Here is a 14,653-nt window from a genome sequence, read left to right as displayed (position 1 = left end):
ATATATATATATATATATATATATAAAAATGTGTATATATATATATATATATATATATATATATATATATATATATATATATATATATATATATATATATATATATATATATATATATTCATATATGTAGACATGTGTATGTCTATTTGTGCGTGAATTTTTGTCACTTACGCATGTGTAAAGACGGTTTCCTGCTTTTAGCTTGCTTTTATATTCACAAACATTAAGCCATTAATATTGTTGAATGTCTAATTCACTGTATTTTTGGAATAGCTTACACCCAAAGAAAATAAAAAAATTGAATGATTGCTTCTGCCTCGGCCAGGATTCGAACCTTGGCCGAAGCATAAACACTTATCAATTATAATTCACTCTGGGTGTATGTTATTCCAAAGGCACATTGAATTCGATATCAAACAACATTTGAAATTCCCTCTCTCTCTCTCTCTCTACACACACACACACACACACACACACACACACACACACACACATATATATATTATATATATATATATATATATATATATATATATATATATATATATATATATATATATATATTTATATATATACATATTTATTTATACTTGAAATTTTCAACATATACATTTTTCCCTTCTTGAGGGAGTGACGTCAAAAGGGTAAATTGCCAGAACTACGCCCCCCCATTTTTTTTTTTTTTTTGAGCAAGGAAGATGCTGGAATCCATTTTGACTCATTGGATATTAGACCTTATTTATAGCGGTTGTGCGGTTGCTATACCAAGCGCGCGCGCGCACAAAAAACACACAGACATATAAAAATATATGTATATATAAATTATATGCATGCATGTGTCTGTGAGTGTTTATGCATAAATGTATGCACGTGTGTATACTAGTGTGTCCGTACAGTAAAAACTGACGCTATTATAAGAGAATAGGCACGGTAGTCTCCGATGAGTAAACTCTAAGGTAAGATTTGATGAACCAAGGCATCTGCATTCTTCAGACTGTATAAGCAGGCCTGTGTTGAGACAGGCTGGCCCCAGCAAGATTACCTAGAGCAGTAGTTCTCAACTTCCAAAGCTTCACGGACACCTTGTAATCATGAATGAAATTGCCGGACCCCTGTACCATAATAAATTGGGCATGAACATTGAAATGTCATCCGTGTGATAATTAAGTGTTTAAACAACAAGCACTGTACACACTATTGAGTAAAGAAAGAGTATTAGCGAAATGACATTCCAGTTTCTTTAAGAATACATACTTTTAAAATCTACCTTCTAAAAATGAAACAAAATACGAAAATTCAACTTTGCAGAAGATGAACATAGTAGGTCCTAGAATTAATATAGCTGAAGTGCAGAAGAAAATTAACATAAGTCACCTGGAATTAATATAACTAAAGAACAAAACATGATACATTTTAAAAGTAAAAAATAAAAATTAGTGTGAAACATTTTGTTTATGCTTACAAATAATAATTGTACAAATAATGATATCAATACGAGGTGCAATTTTTTATAAGCAAACGCGCATATCATCCTCAATGTCTAACCTGAACCTATATTTTGTTTTTACAGCAGTCATTGCTGGAAAAGCCTGCTTCACAAAGATATGATGTACTAAAAGGGATAAGAACTTTCATAGCTATCTTATGACATGACGGAAACTCATTATGACACTGAGCCTAAAATGATTCTAAAGATGTCTCCTTGAACAGAGATTTCAGAGCACTGACTATCTGATGAAATGTCAGTGAGCTCTTCTTCTAATAGCTTGGATGGAGAGCCTGATGGAAGGGAGGTCTCGGTATTTGCAGAAAAGGGATTTACAATCCATTTATATGTGGCTTCTTCATCCTCCGACATATTAGGAAAACAACTATTAAACTTATCCAGCAATCCTGAAAGGAGATGTTACTTGCGGCTGAACTGTTGTTGTTATTGTCATTATTTATTTTTTTATTTATATTTTTATTGTTTTTGTGATTTTCCAAAACTTCTCGCGGACCTCCTACTCTATAGACACGGACCCATTGTGGTCCGGAGACCTCCAGTTAAAAACCATTGACCTAGAGGATATTGTAAACTATCTCGAAACACGGGCCCGTGTTTTCATTTTGGGTGCTTTGTTGGCCTGTGGAGAGAAGCTGGCTATGGTCAGGGTTACAAGTACACTATCGTTTCATCCCTCTGCCTAGGGTGATGGTGGAAATGTAAGTTACACACAGAATATATATATATATATATATATATATATATATATATATATATATATATATATATATATATATATATATATATATATATATATATATATATATATATATATATATATATAATCATAATTATACGCAATAATGGCGTAACTCATTACACTAAGGTCACCTGGCAATTAAGCAACACTCAGGTAAGCTTAACTTCATATACAGTATATCATACACACATACATATATACTATATATATATATATATGTATATATATATATATATATATATACATAATATATATATATATATATATATATATATATATATATATATTATATATATATATATATATATATATATATTATATATATATATATATATATATATATATATATTTATATATATAATGCTATAACTAACATTCAAATGAAAGAATTGAACTTCAGCTCTCAAGCAGGTTTGAACTCGTGTCTTCCTAGTTGCAAGAACGGGCCCGGCATATGTGAAGTAAAGCTTACCTGAGTGTTGCTGAATTGCCAGGTGACTATTGTGTGGAGTTCCACCTCATCCTCCAAGAAGCAGAGTTGCGTGCAGTATAAGAACATTTTACTTTCTATCTGAATTAATGTCCATTGTTTTAATTTAAACAGTAAAAGGTTAGCTGTGGGAAAGATTCGCCCCTATTGACTCCTTTCACCACTACCCTTCTGGGTAAGCCCTTAATCCCTTTTTTTTGTCCAAGTGACTGCCCATAGACCTTGATTTTAGGTGATGTTCTGTTGGAGATGCTAATCCCACCTCAGTCAAAAGAGACAGCAACTCCATGTGACCAACACCATCTTGAACAACTGGGCTAGATGCCCCACGCCCCATGTGCTTCTGCCGCCATACAGTGCCACCTACAAGGAATGGAATCATAATCTCCCAATCATATATAAGGGCATCAAACACTTCCATCCTCTCTCTGGCTCCCCTGACCTGCCCCTTGCTGTTCCCCATGGCTGTCCAGAACCTGAGTTATTTTTGTAGTGAGCCCCTTTCACACTACCCTCCATTCCTGATGCCCCACCAAAGATGAGGAATCCATCTCCCGACGAAGGTAATGTACCAGAGTCAAGGTTCTCATGTCAGTCATGTCCCTGTAATCCCTTCCTATTTTTCCCTTTCCTTTCAAAGTGCGATATACCTACAGCAAGACCTGTACTGCTTTCATTTTGTGTTATGCTAATTTACGAATCAATGAAGAAAGTGTAATGTGATTGTGTAAAATTACAGTTATCAGAATCGAGTGCTTTTCTAGGCACCTCCTATGCAATTCCTCGATTCCTGGACCAAAGCACCTTCCTGCAGCTAAGTAACCGATTGGAGATAGGAGTTAGCCTGCTGTGGACCTGTTATCATCTTGTGTGCACAGTGGCATAACTACTGTTTTCTCTCCCCTGCGGTGCCCTTTGTAAATCTTACTATACGACAGGACTTTGTCCCCCTGTCCTTATTTACACTTCCATTCTTCTGATATGTGTGTTTTTCTAATGTAAATACAATTAATTAAGTGAAACCTAAGTGTTTACCCAATAACTTTCCCCTTTTGAAGAAGGCCCTCAGCCAAACTCCTTTTTTATATGGTTTAAACTGAACCCTTTATTAGAGTCAGATTTTGCCTGCCCAAGGTAAGTTCCCATAGCCTTCAGCTACAACCATATCAATATATATATATATATATATATATATATATATATATATATATATATATATATATATATATATATATATATATATATATATATCTATATATATATATATATATATATATATATATATAATATATTTATATTTCTATATGTGTATGTAATTATGTGTATGTATGTATATATGTATGTATATACACACACACACACACACACATATATATATATATATATATATATATATATATATATATATATATATATATATTCTTACAAATATTTATACTGTTCGACCTCTCTTACTTGATTTAGTAGAAATATAAACAAAATACAAAGAAAAGAAAGCACCAAAGCATTCTTTTTGCAAAGCAGTTTAGGGAGGAAAGCCAGAGAACTGACTGTTTTTCAAAATACCAACCAACATCGAGGGATTTGAAGTTTAGTTTAGGGACCTATTCAACAGGGTAGGTTTTAGCAGGGTCACCTTTAGTTAGGGTATACCTTAAGCTTACTTTCCTATGACCTTTGTACTGGCGAGTTTTTTGTCATTTTTCAGGCTACCCGCAGGCCATCAAGTGGGAGGAGTTTTCCAAGCATGAACCCACACACTTTGACCCAGCTCGAACCTCCTCCCTTTGTCCCTTCCCCTCTTGTGGAACAGCAGGGGAAATTGCCTCTTCAACGGTCCCTGGGCTTCTGATGCAATAGATCGCTGCATTATCTACTCCACGGTACGTCTGAAGATGACAATTACTCCCAGTTCCTCCCTTTAGACCTCCCCCTTATTTTTCAATTTCTCTCTTAAACAGTCACTGACTAAGGAAATCCAAGTAAACCATATCCCATTTATGAAGTCAATTATATAAAGTACAATTAGAGGTGCCTAGTGAGATTGCATAAAGTATCCTCCATGGTGTTAACGTAGTATCCTTGATTTAAGATACATCCCTTGCAGTCAATTTATGATTAGTGAGAGGTCCTGGAATTCGAAGTGTTATCTGGATACGTCTCTTCCAGACTTGCGCATGCCTTGGAACCTGGCCCTAAGCTTGTTTGGAGAAAGAGTAACAATAATATACTAGAGTCCTGTGCTTGGAATTGCTTATCTGCGCGTCACAAGAGTTTTCCCAGGTTGCGTCATCCACTAACATGTTGAATATCATGCTTCCGAAGTGGGACGAAGTTGGAGGGAGCTGCTATTAGCTCCTGTAAGATTTTTTATTTCATTCACTTTTTTTTGTTGAACTAGATGGTTGAGTAATGGGGTTTATTTAATTCATGTGTTCAGAATAAATCAATATATTCAGTAACCTAGTTTCAACTGGCAACGAATCTAATTACGTTAATTATCTGTTTTTTCTGGTAACTTTTAGCCTTAATTGATAGGATTACATTGGTTTTAGGTAAAGCAAGGCTATGTAAATCACAGTGATTAATAATTAAACGCATCAGCCGAATGACCCACGTAACAATATATTTAAATGAAAGAATTGAACTTCAGCTCTCAAGCAGGGTTTGAAATCGTGTCTTCTGAGTTGCAAGAACGGTCCCGGCTAAGTTAAGCTTACCTGACCGTTGCTTACCTGCCAGGTGACTATTGTGTAGATTCACGCCATTAGCGGCTATAATTATAAAATGGCCTCCCCTATGGTTCTGCCCTGGTTCCATACCCGAAGCGCCTATTTAACTAATAATCACATTCACCCAGCTTGCTCCTTGGGCCTGATTGGGAATATTTGCGGCTTCATCCAAGATTCACTTGGTCTGTCGCAAATTTTGGTATTAGTCATGGGATCTTTTGCGCTAGTGGGTCAGGCATTCAGATTTGGTTACCCATTCAGCTACTGACCAAATCCAACACAGCTTAGCTGGTGATAGAAAGACCAGTCTTATTGCAAAAGTGTTACTGTGGTTGGCGTTTTGTCTTTCTTGTGACCAGTCGTCGCTACCACCGGACCCTCAAGCGCTGCCGGACATTTTTGCAATGCTTGTTGGTCGTTTGACCGCTTATACAAAGCAGCCCTGCCACTGACCCTCCTCTTTTATCTGTATTCGGGACCGCCATGAAGATATCTAGATATAACTTCGCTATCTAAACTCACATTTAATCAGGGAGAAAACTAACAGAGTTAAGGCAAAAAATAGAATACTAAGGTCATGTTATAACGTCAAACATTCCAAAGGGACACATGTGCAACGCCACCTACATAAAACAAAGTTTTCATCTCTTGGTTCACGAGGAAGAGGAAATCAACATCAGAGCCTAATTATTTTTTCCGGTTCCATCACTAACTTAGCAAAAGCTCCCACTTCCTTCCTCGGCCAGTGACGTCAGAGCCCTCTGTCGCATTAATCTAATTTCACACTAATTAAACAGGCTCCAGGTGAACTAAGACCAAAAAAGAAGAAGAAAAAAAAAAAGTTGCTGTCGCATCGAAAGGTGTGTTTGTTGATAGTCTTATGAGACAGTTATATAAACTGAATGATCTACGCAGCCAGCAATGAAATTTGATTTTGATGAAGCTCCGGATGCGTGAGTTTAGTCACTGTAGAAGTACCAATATTCTGAAAACAGTCGTGGAGCAAATAGAACTTACAGACTGGGTGAGGATAATCTTCATGAAAACAGAAAAAAACAAGAAATAATTCAGCTTCAACAAAGATGAACCTAATTTAAGTTCACCATTCTCGAAACTAATGCATTTCTTGAATATTTACCGCTGGTAAAACGTTAACCGACAGTAGAAACAGACCTGACCTATTAATAATGGCTTTTGAAGCTAGACATCCTGCAGCTGTCCTGTTCCTGATCCTTTCACTCTTAGCAACTTCGCCTGTGAAACTGAAATTCCTACATAATCGGGGATGAGGGATCCAGAAGGTATTTCCCCATCATTTTAAGAGAAGCGTATCGACCATTTTCTCGTAAAGTTCGTGGATTTGTTATTTTTCATTCCGAAATAGCATTTATTGGACGACTTGAAAATAACTGAACTCTGGCTGTTCTAAAGGGTAACATGCGCGTGGACTGCATTAACTGCAGGCAATCTCCATTCCTTTATGTCGATATTTTGACACCCAATATCATCACTCTATCTATCTAGGGGGAAGGGACTTGTACGTTATTCACTGAGAAATAATCATAACTACTGGGTCTGTCTTTTCCATATCAACTTCACTGTGCACGTACAAGTGTGAATAATAACTAAGTTCATTATTTCTGAGCACGAAAAGTTTTCAAAACTTATCTGATAAAGTAACTAATGATTCACCAAAAACTCCATTATTCCATCCAAGTAAAATTTAAGACATAACCTGACTCCTTTACTGAGGGGTCCCATGCATCATCTAGATTCGTATGTGAATCTGTGTCTATCTTCCTATCAGTTCCGTTCATCATTGTCTCAGTTTTGGACACAGCCCTCAACCTAAAACCCAGGTTGTCAACTGTTATCTGAGATACTATTGTTATAAATGCTCGTTTGAAGATGATTTGAAGCTGCTGTTCATGGCCGTGAAGAGACATACTCACGATACCTTGTGGTGGTGTGGTTTCATAATACTGCAGTATCCTTCATTGTGTAATGAACTGACGATTGAATACGGTTTGAGAGAGAGAGAGAGAGAGAGAGAGAGAGAGAGAGAGAGAGAGAGAGAGAGAGAGAGAGAGATGGGCGGGTAGTGGGGGCGGAGCTGCTATAAAAGAACAACTGATAATCCCTGGGGATTTCCTTTTGGTTCAATGGCCACCAATACCAGCAGGAGGAGAAAAAGAAGACAAACTAAGCTTGTACTGGTAAAATGACACTCACACCATCACGGCTACCGGTATATATAAAAATAATAAAATCATGTATTTAAGACAGCATAACGTTATCGACGAAGACGCTAAGAAAGTTGGCTGAGAGCGGGGCACGAGCGAGAGGAGTAGGAAAAGGGGGTCGAACGGGAAGGTAAGGACAGGAAGACCAGGTGGCAGGGAGCAATAACCAACACGGGCCCCTTTAGGGAGTCGAGGAGGAACCTAGCGAAAAGGGGGGCGTGGGGAGAAGTGAGATAATGAGGAGGGGAAGAAAGGTATGGGGTCTAAGGCGTGAGGTGAGAGACCGCTGAAGTTCTGGCAGTCTAACTGTGTCGGTTGTAAAGTGAGGATCCCTAGAGAGAGCGAAGGAGAAAGCGGCAAAGAGAAAAAGGGAGGAAGAAGAAGTAGAAGAGCGGCTGCAAGATAAACATAAAAACACACTCACATACGGAAGGGTAAGTCATGCATTACATAACAGTCAGTGCGTTCGAGTTTGCATAAATTGTTCTGAAAGTTGTCACCTGTTATTACATAAATTATCCAATTACTGAACACATTATATATATATATATATATATATATATATATATATATATATATATATATATATATATATATATATATATATATAATCATGAAGCTACAAAAAATGTCGTTTAATATCAAATTCACGCTACCTCGAGTATCTCCGATGGAGAATTATCACCGAGGGAATTTATATAAGTGATAAATGAACAGGTACCACTGGGACGCGAACCCTTGACATGGACCCATTCAACGACTCCAGTGGACGTTACCACCGCGCCATCAAGAGAGCAACGTTCAACGACTCCAGTGGACGTTGCCACCGCGCCATCAGAGAGGTTGCTCTCTTGATGGCGCGGTGGTAACGTCCACTGGAGTCGTTGAATGGGTCCATGTCAAGGGTTCGCGTCCCAGTGGTACCTGTTCATTTATCACTTATATAAATTCCCCTTCGGTGATAATTCTCCATCGGAGATACTCCTGAGGTAGCGTGAATTTGATATTAAACGACATTTGTAGCTTCATGATTGTATATAAATCACGGTGTGATAAAAAATTTCATATATATATATATATATATATACATATATATATGGGAAATTTACATCACTTTTGGACAGTTAATAATTCGCTTCTTGATTCTTTCAATCTGGCGGAAAGATTTCTTATCTTCATCAGGTAGCTGAAAAGCAAACTACTAATCAATCGAGTTTCATTTAATTTAAAAGCAGTATAAAGGTCCGAACGTTTTTGAACTGCTTCATTTCCTTCGTCAGCGGAGAATGAATGCACAAACAAAAAAGGGAGCATTTGTATTCTTCATACATACGTATGTATATATATATATATATATATATATATATATATATATATATATATATATATATATGTTATATACATGTATATAATGTATGCATTTATGTTACATACATACACATGTACATTTATATATATATATATATATATATATATATATATATATATATATATATATATATATATATATATATTAAACATAAGGTGGCTTTGGAAGAAAATAACAAAAAAGCCTGTGAAATTCATACTTTAAATAGGGAAGCGTGGATGAACTTTACAAGTAGTAAAACGTCAACAATATTATGAACTTTATGCACCTATACCGAAGACGCATGAGCGCCACATCAAATCCTTACATACACCCTGCGTCAGTCACCTTCAACTTGAAGGCACTCTCGTTTCCTAAATAAACTGGCTGTTCCTTTCCAGTATTTTTCTCACGGCACGCATCCAGTCCTTTGTGGGGCCTCATATCCTTCCTCTTAGCACTTCTTAATTATGCAGTTTTCTTTACGTTATCGTCACCCAATCTTCTCACACGACCGTACCATCTCAAGATACCTTGATCCAAACTTCCAAATGCAGCAACCCTTTTGCCACTACGTATATCTATCTATCTATCTATATATACACATATGCATATAGATGTATGTATGTATGTATATATATTTATATACATGTACATATATACTGTACATATAAAAGAATGCATGAACCCACACACTCATACGCATACACACAATATATATATATATATATATATATATATATATATATATATATATATATATATATATATATATATATATATATATATATATATATATATATATATATATATATATATATATACATATATATATATATATATACAATATAGAGAGGAGAAAATATGTCTGTAAAGTAGATTAAATTTCAGTATATCTTGTTTCCACTTATCCTATGAAAACTAATTTCTGTCAATAACTGATATAAAGTATTCGGAATTTAAATCAAATTTTTATTCTCTTGAAAGGAGAGTGACGTCTATTATTAAGAAATATAGATGACAAAATCTGATGGAACGTCAAAAAATAGATAGATAACGTTATCCTTCCCGCCGCTCTATTGCCTATATCATCTTACTTAAAATTAGAAAAAAAAATTAAATAATGGTAAAGATGAACTTCAGACGAAATGGCTGTGAAACGATAGCAAAGCCCGTCTTGAAACAGCGAACAAAAAAGCTACGTCGCTGAAAACGGCCATTCTTCTTCTCTCCTTTTAACCGATGGCATCAGAGACCAGGACAGATGAACGTTCTAAAGTGCAGCTGTAAATTTTTTTTAAAAGCCTTCAAAGTATTCGTTTGAATAATAAATCAGTGCTTTGTGTATCTTCTGGTAACACATGGGCGGCACTGTTTGCTGGTCCCAGTTTATAAATGATCGGAGCAACACTATCGTTCTCCAACGCATCGCGAGGATTTAAAGGCAACTACAAAGGCCAGGATAATGATGTTCTATTTTAAAACTTTAGTTTTATTCTTCGACTATCTTCAAGTTGTATAAGCATGGAACTCTATCGGCAAGAAAGGTTAACATTCAATTCAACTGTTAACTACATTTACTATTTCTTATCAATCCATTATTTGGCACTTGCTGCCTATAAAAAAAGGCGGTGTTCAAATGCAGTATTACCTTTATTTTGCCGCAGAATAAGATCATTTTTTACTTTCTGACAATGTATTTTATTTATTATAAAATGCAAAAAATTGCAAATAATTGTGGAAGCACACATATGAATGTCTATACATGCACAAGCACACATAGAAAATTATGTATAAATTAGAAATCTTGGGAGGAAGGAGAGGGAGACCTAGCAAAAGAAACCTACAAAGACGGTGCCTCTTGCGAGGAGACTGAGGAAAGGAAATAACAGCTGCATCTTTAAAGTCTACTGAAAATCAACTTTATGGCATCCTTCAGTCTTTGCTGAATAGTACAGAATTACTGTGAGACAGAGGTTTGATGCGCTGCTGATGGCCCTGTTGTGTAGGTAGGAGGCAGTCGATGTTCCGTAAAAAAAAATTCCTCTTTGTTTCTAAGACACAAAAGGTTTTTCATGGATCCTGCCCATCTGCCTGTCCTCCTCCAGAATTTGTACCTGGTTGCTTTCGCTATGTAATTCAGGATACCCATAAAAAGGCTCGTTATAGACTGGTTTAGTTCTATGAATTGGCGTCACAATAACCACTGTCATTGACACCGGAAGTACATTAGCTGCTAAAACGTTTTTACAGAATTAAAGGACATAACCTTGTTAATTATTTTCCTTCCACGAGAACACTGCTTAGACATACATGTTTATAAATAGTTCCACCATTTTTTAAGATATATATATATATATATATATATATATATATATATATATATATATATATATATATATATATATATATATATATATATACATACACGAAACGCATATTCCTAACTACTACTAACAATGATAAAAAAATTCTGTTCTTATTGAGACCAGCATCTTCCATGATTCACGGGCTTAAAACAATTATCGAACTGCTTTCAAAACCCAAGTTCGTAGACACTAGAATGATCTCTACACTCGTAGTCCAAATAAGATTAGTAGCAATTGTCATAAGGATACTTTTAATTTTCTAATTATAATGTTCGGAAAACATTCAGGGAGGGTTTATCTTAGAAGCCCAGTTATGCCTCTTTTTTTTCTTTTCATGGTCATACTCATTTGTCGCTTTTTGGCAATGCATACTGAATTCATATATATATATATATATATATATATATATATATATATATATATATATATATATATATATATATATATATATATATATATATATATATATATATATATATATGTGTATATATATATATATATATATATATATATATATATATATATATATATATATATATATATATATATACACACACACACATATATATATATATATATATATATATATATATATATATATATATATATATATATATATATATATATAATGTATGTGTGTTTGCATAAATACTTGTTTTCATGGACTGCAAGCGAGCATGGTAAGACATAATTGATAAATTGCAAGATAGGCTTAAAAAAGTTATTGAAGTTTATACATAAATTACGTTTTCTGCCATTATTTTTGGCCACCATAATTTTTACTTTCTCTCCAAAGGTGCTCAGTGAAGAAGCGCTGATAAAACATAAATTAATAAAAGGAACGATTTCGCTAGACCTTTTGATTATGAAAATACGGATGAGCGGACCGTTTAGCATCATTAGAATGTTCAATGACGATTTGCGTTTTTAAATTACTGATAAAAATCTCGTACCTGAATTGAGTGTTATTTTCTTATTTTACAGATTCTGCCGATTGTTTCATGCAGGAAGTAAAGTCACATATGCACTTAAAGTTTTCTCTGACAAACTGAAAAACTTACGAAAAGTGATGCGAATGGACGAATTAAGAGCGTAGTCGTGAATAATTTGTTAAGAAGTTATTTTATTACTCTATATTTTGTAACTTTAATAATAATGATATGTAAACAGTTCCAGCAGCTGGCATCGCTTGTAAATATTTATTCATGCTTCACCTTTAGACGGCGCCATTCCCTAAGTAAATTACGAACGCATTTTCCTCTTAGAGGGGCTGGCTACAGGATATTGCTATTATTTTCCAACAAGTCTTCTAGGATGAGGTTTCTAATCCCATGTCCTATTCCATTAAGGTTGCATCTTGTCGCAAACAACTAACTTCCAAGTACATAGTTCAGCGGGGGTGCAATAGGTTTTGTAAGGAAGCATACCTAACCGGCCGTCTTTCTCAAGATCGAGCCCATACCTTGGTGCGAGGATGCTGGTCAGATAAATAAGTGAAATGTGGAGAAGAACCCCGTAGATTTCAAAAGCACTCTGGCACTCCGTGGGCGAGAGTCTTGCATCAGAGAACTGTAACTTATTCATTAATCAAAGGATAACTCAGGCTTTTTCCTCATTTCTGAATAATGCTTTGCACAGTACGTATCTGTAATTAAAATGACAGTATTACCAACAAAAGGAGAAAGAGAGAAACAAAATTGAAAACTCACTTTGCCTGTGATGTTGCTTGTGACCAACTGCTGTGTGATTGATTCACACTTTGTTACTTTTTTAATAAGTTTCTTTTATTTTTTTGTGACTATTACGTTTTTCCGGATTCTGGGAAGTGCTGAGGGTATGCATCTAATAGGGCATCGGAGGAGAACTCGTTGTATACACTAACTTCTCCTACTAAAAATTAAGAAGCACTACACATTGTTTGAGGATCAAGACCTTGTGTTGTCACAAGGCCACCATCATATAACAACTCTGATTGAACGTTACGTCTCTTCGTTCAGATTTCTCCTTTTGATATGTGGGTACTCTACTCTGGAGAAGTTCGCTTCATTGTCAGTGCCCCTTTACACTTGAGCCATATGAGTGAGTCAATTTTATGCTGTTACAAATGTTTTGGGATTGCGCCATTAGCAAATAATTTTCCTTCTCAAAATGTTTACGTATTTCGGCAGTAAAATGAATTTTTAATGTTGTACCAGTCGTCTAGGGTAGCATTCACGCAAGCCATTTACAACTCTGAGGTTTGTTTTCCATCAGCTAGAAATATCATGGATCCCGAAAACGACTTTTTCGCGGTCACGTAAAAGCAGGTACCTTTTTTTTTATTGAGATATCTATATTTTTTCCTTGGCTATCGTCTTTTTTCCCTTGCCATATTAGTTTCCATCTGCAATTCCCTTTTCAGTTTTGGAAAGAAAAGGCAATGTATTTTCACACCAACTTTTTAACATATTTCTAGTTTCCCTGAGGCTATTTTAGGGAAAATATAAATAGAAAGCTGGTGTGAAAATACATGGCCTTTTCTTTTCAAAACTGAGAAGGGACTTGCAGATTGAATTAATATGGCAAGGAAAAAAAATACTATAATTAAGTAGAAAATACAGATATTCCAATAAAAAATATCTGCTTTACATGACGGCGAAAAAGTCGTTTTTGGGATGCATGGCCGTTCCAGCTGATGGAAAAACCTCAAAGTTATTACTGGCTCTCGTGAGCTCTAGTCTAGAGGACTATGAGAGAAAGTTGGTGTGAAAACAGAAATAATGTGTCGATAATAAAGCATGTTTAATAAAACTAATTATGATGTTGAAAATGACAGAAGATATAACTTTGCATATACGAAAATAATAAAGAAACGGGAGAAAAGGAAGGTGGAAATTGGAAAGGGTTATATAATGGACATCGCATGAAAGCAGTGATGCGCATGCATAGAGAGAGAGAGAGAGAGAGAGAGAGAGAGAGAGAGAGAGAGAGAGAGAGAGAGAGATAGGCTGTAATCTGTTTCATGACCAGTAATAAACCAGTCGAGTGTCCACGGCCAGCTATTTTATCGTGCATACCACAGATAAACTAACTATTTCAGTCAATAGGGTCACGTGGTCTTTCAAGGCAAACAAATGTTGGGTTTTTGCGACGTTCGCACACCTCGATTAAAAAAACATTCCTTTGAAGTCTCTTTGAAGAATATTCTTTTTCAACATCAAAAGTAACATACCAGTAACCCTTCTT

At 35.3% G+C, this 14,653-nt stretch overlaps 2 protein-coding genes across 4 annotated transcripts in view; one reads left to right on the top strand and one right to left on the bottom strand.

The window, feature by feature from the left end:
- The window catches only part of Ttc30 (tetratricopeptide repeat domain 30), a 138,248-nt gene that overhangs the window by 91,842 nt on the left and 31,753 nt on the right, over positions 1-14,653 (bottom strand). The window lies entirely within an intron of this gene.
- Positions 7,991-14,653, top strand: part of LOC136849102 (cytochrome c oxidase assembly factor 6 homolog) — a 45,525-nt gene continuing 38,862 nt past the window's right edge. For both annotated transcript variants that reach the window (XM_067122062.1, XM_067122060.1), the window contains exon 1: positions 7,991-8,145. The gene's annotated coding sequence lies outside the window, so the exon portion shown is untranslated. The remainder of the gene's footprint in view (positions 8,146-14,653) is intronic.

The sequence above is a fragment of the Macrobrachium rosenbergii genome, chromosome 20 (assembly GCF_040412425.1).
Source record: "Macrobrachium rosenbergii isolate ZJJX-2024 chromosome 20, ASM4041242v1, whole genome shotgun sequence".
NCBI classification, from domain to species: Eukaryota; Metazoa; Arthropoda; class Malacostraca; order Decapoda; family Palaemonidae; genus Macrobrachium; species Macrobrachium rosenbergii.
Note: the sequence above shows the minus strand (reverse complement) of the source record. Positions and strands in the feature narration are given on the sequence as shown.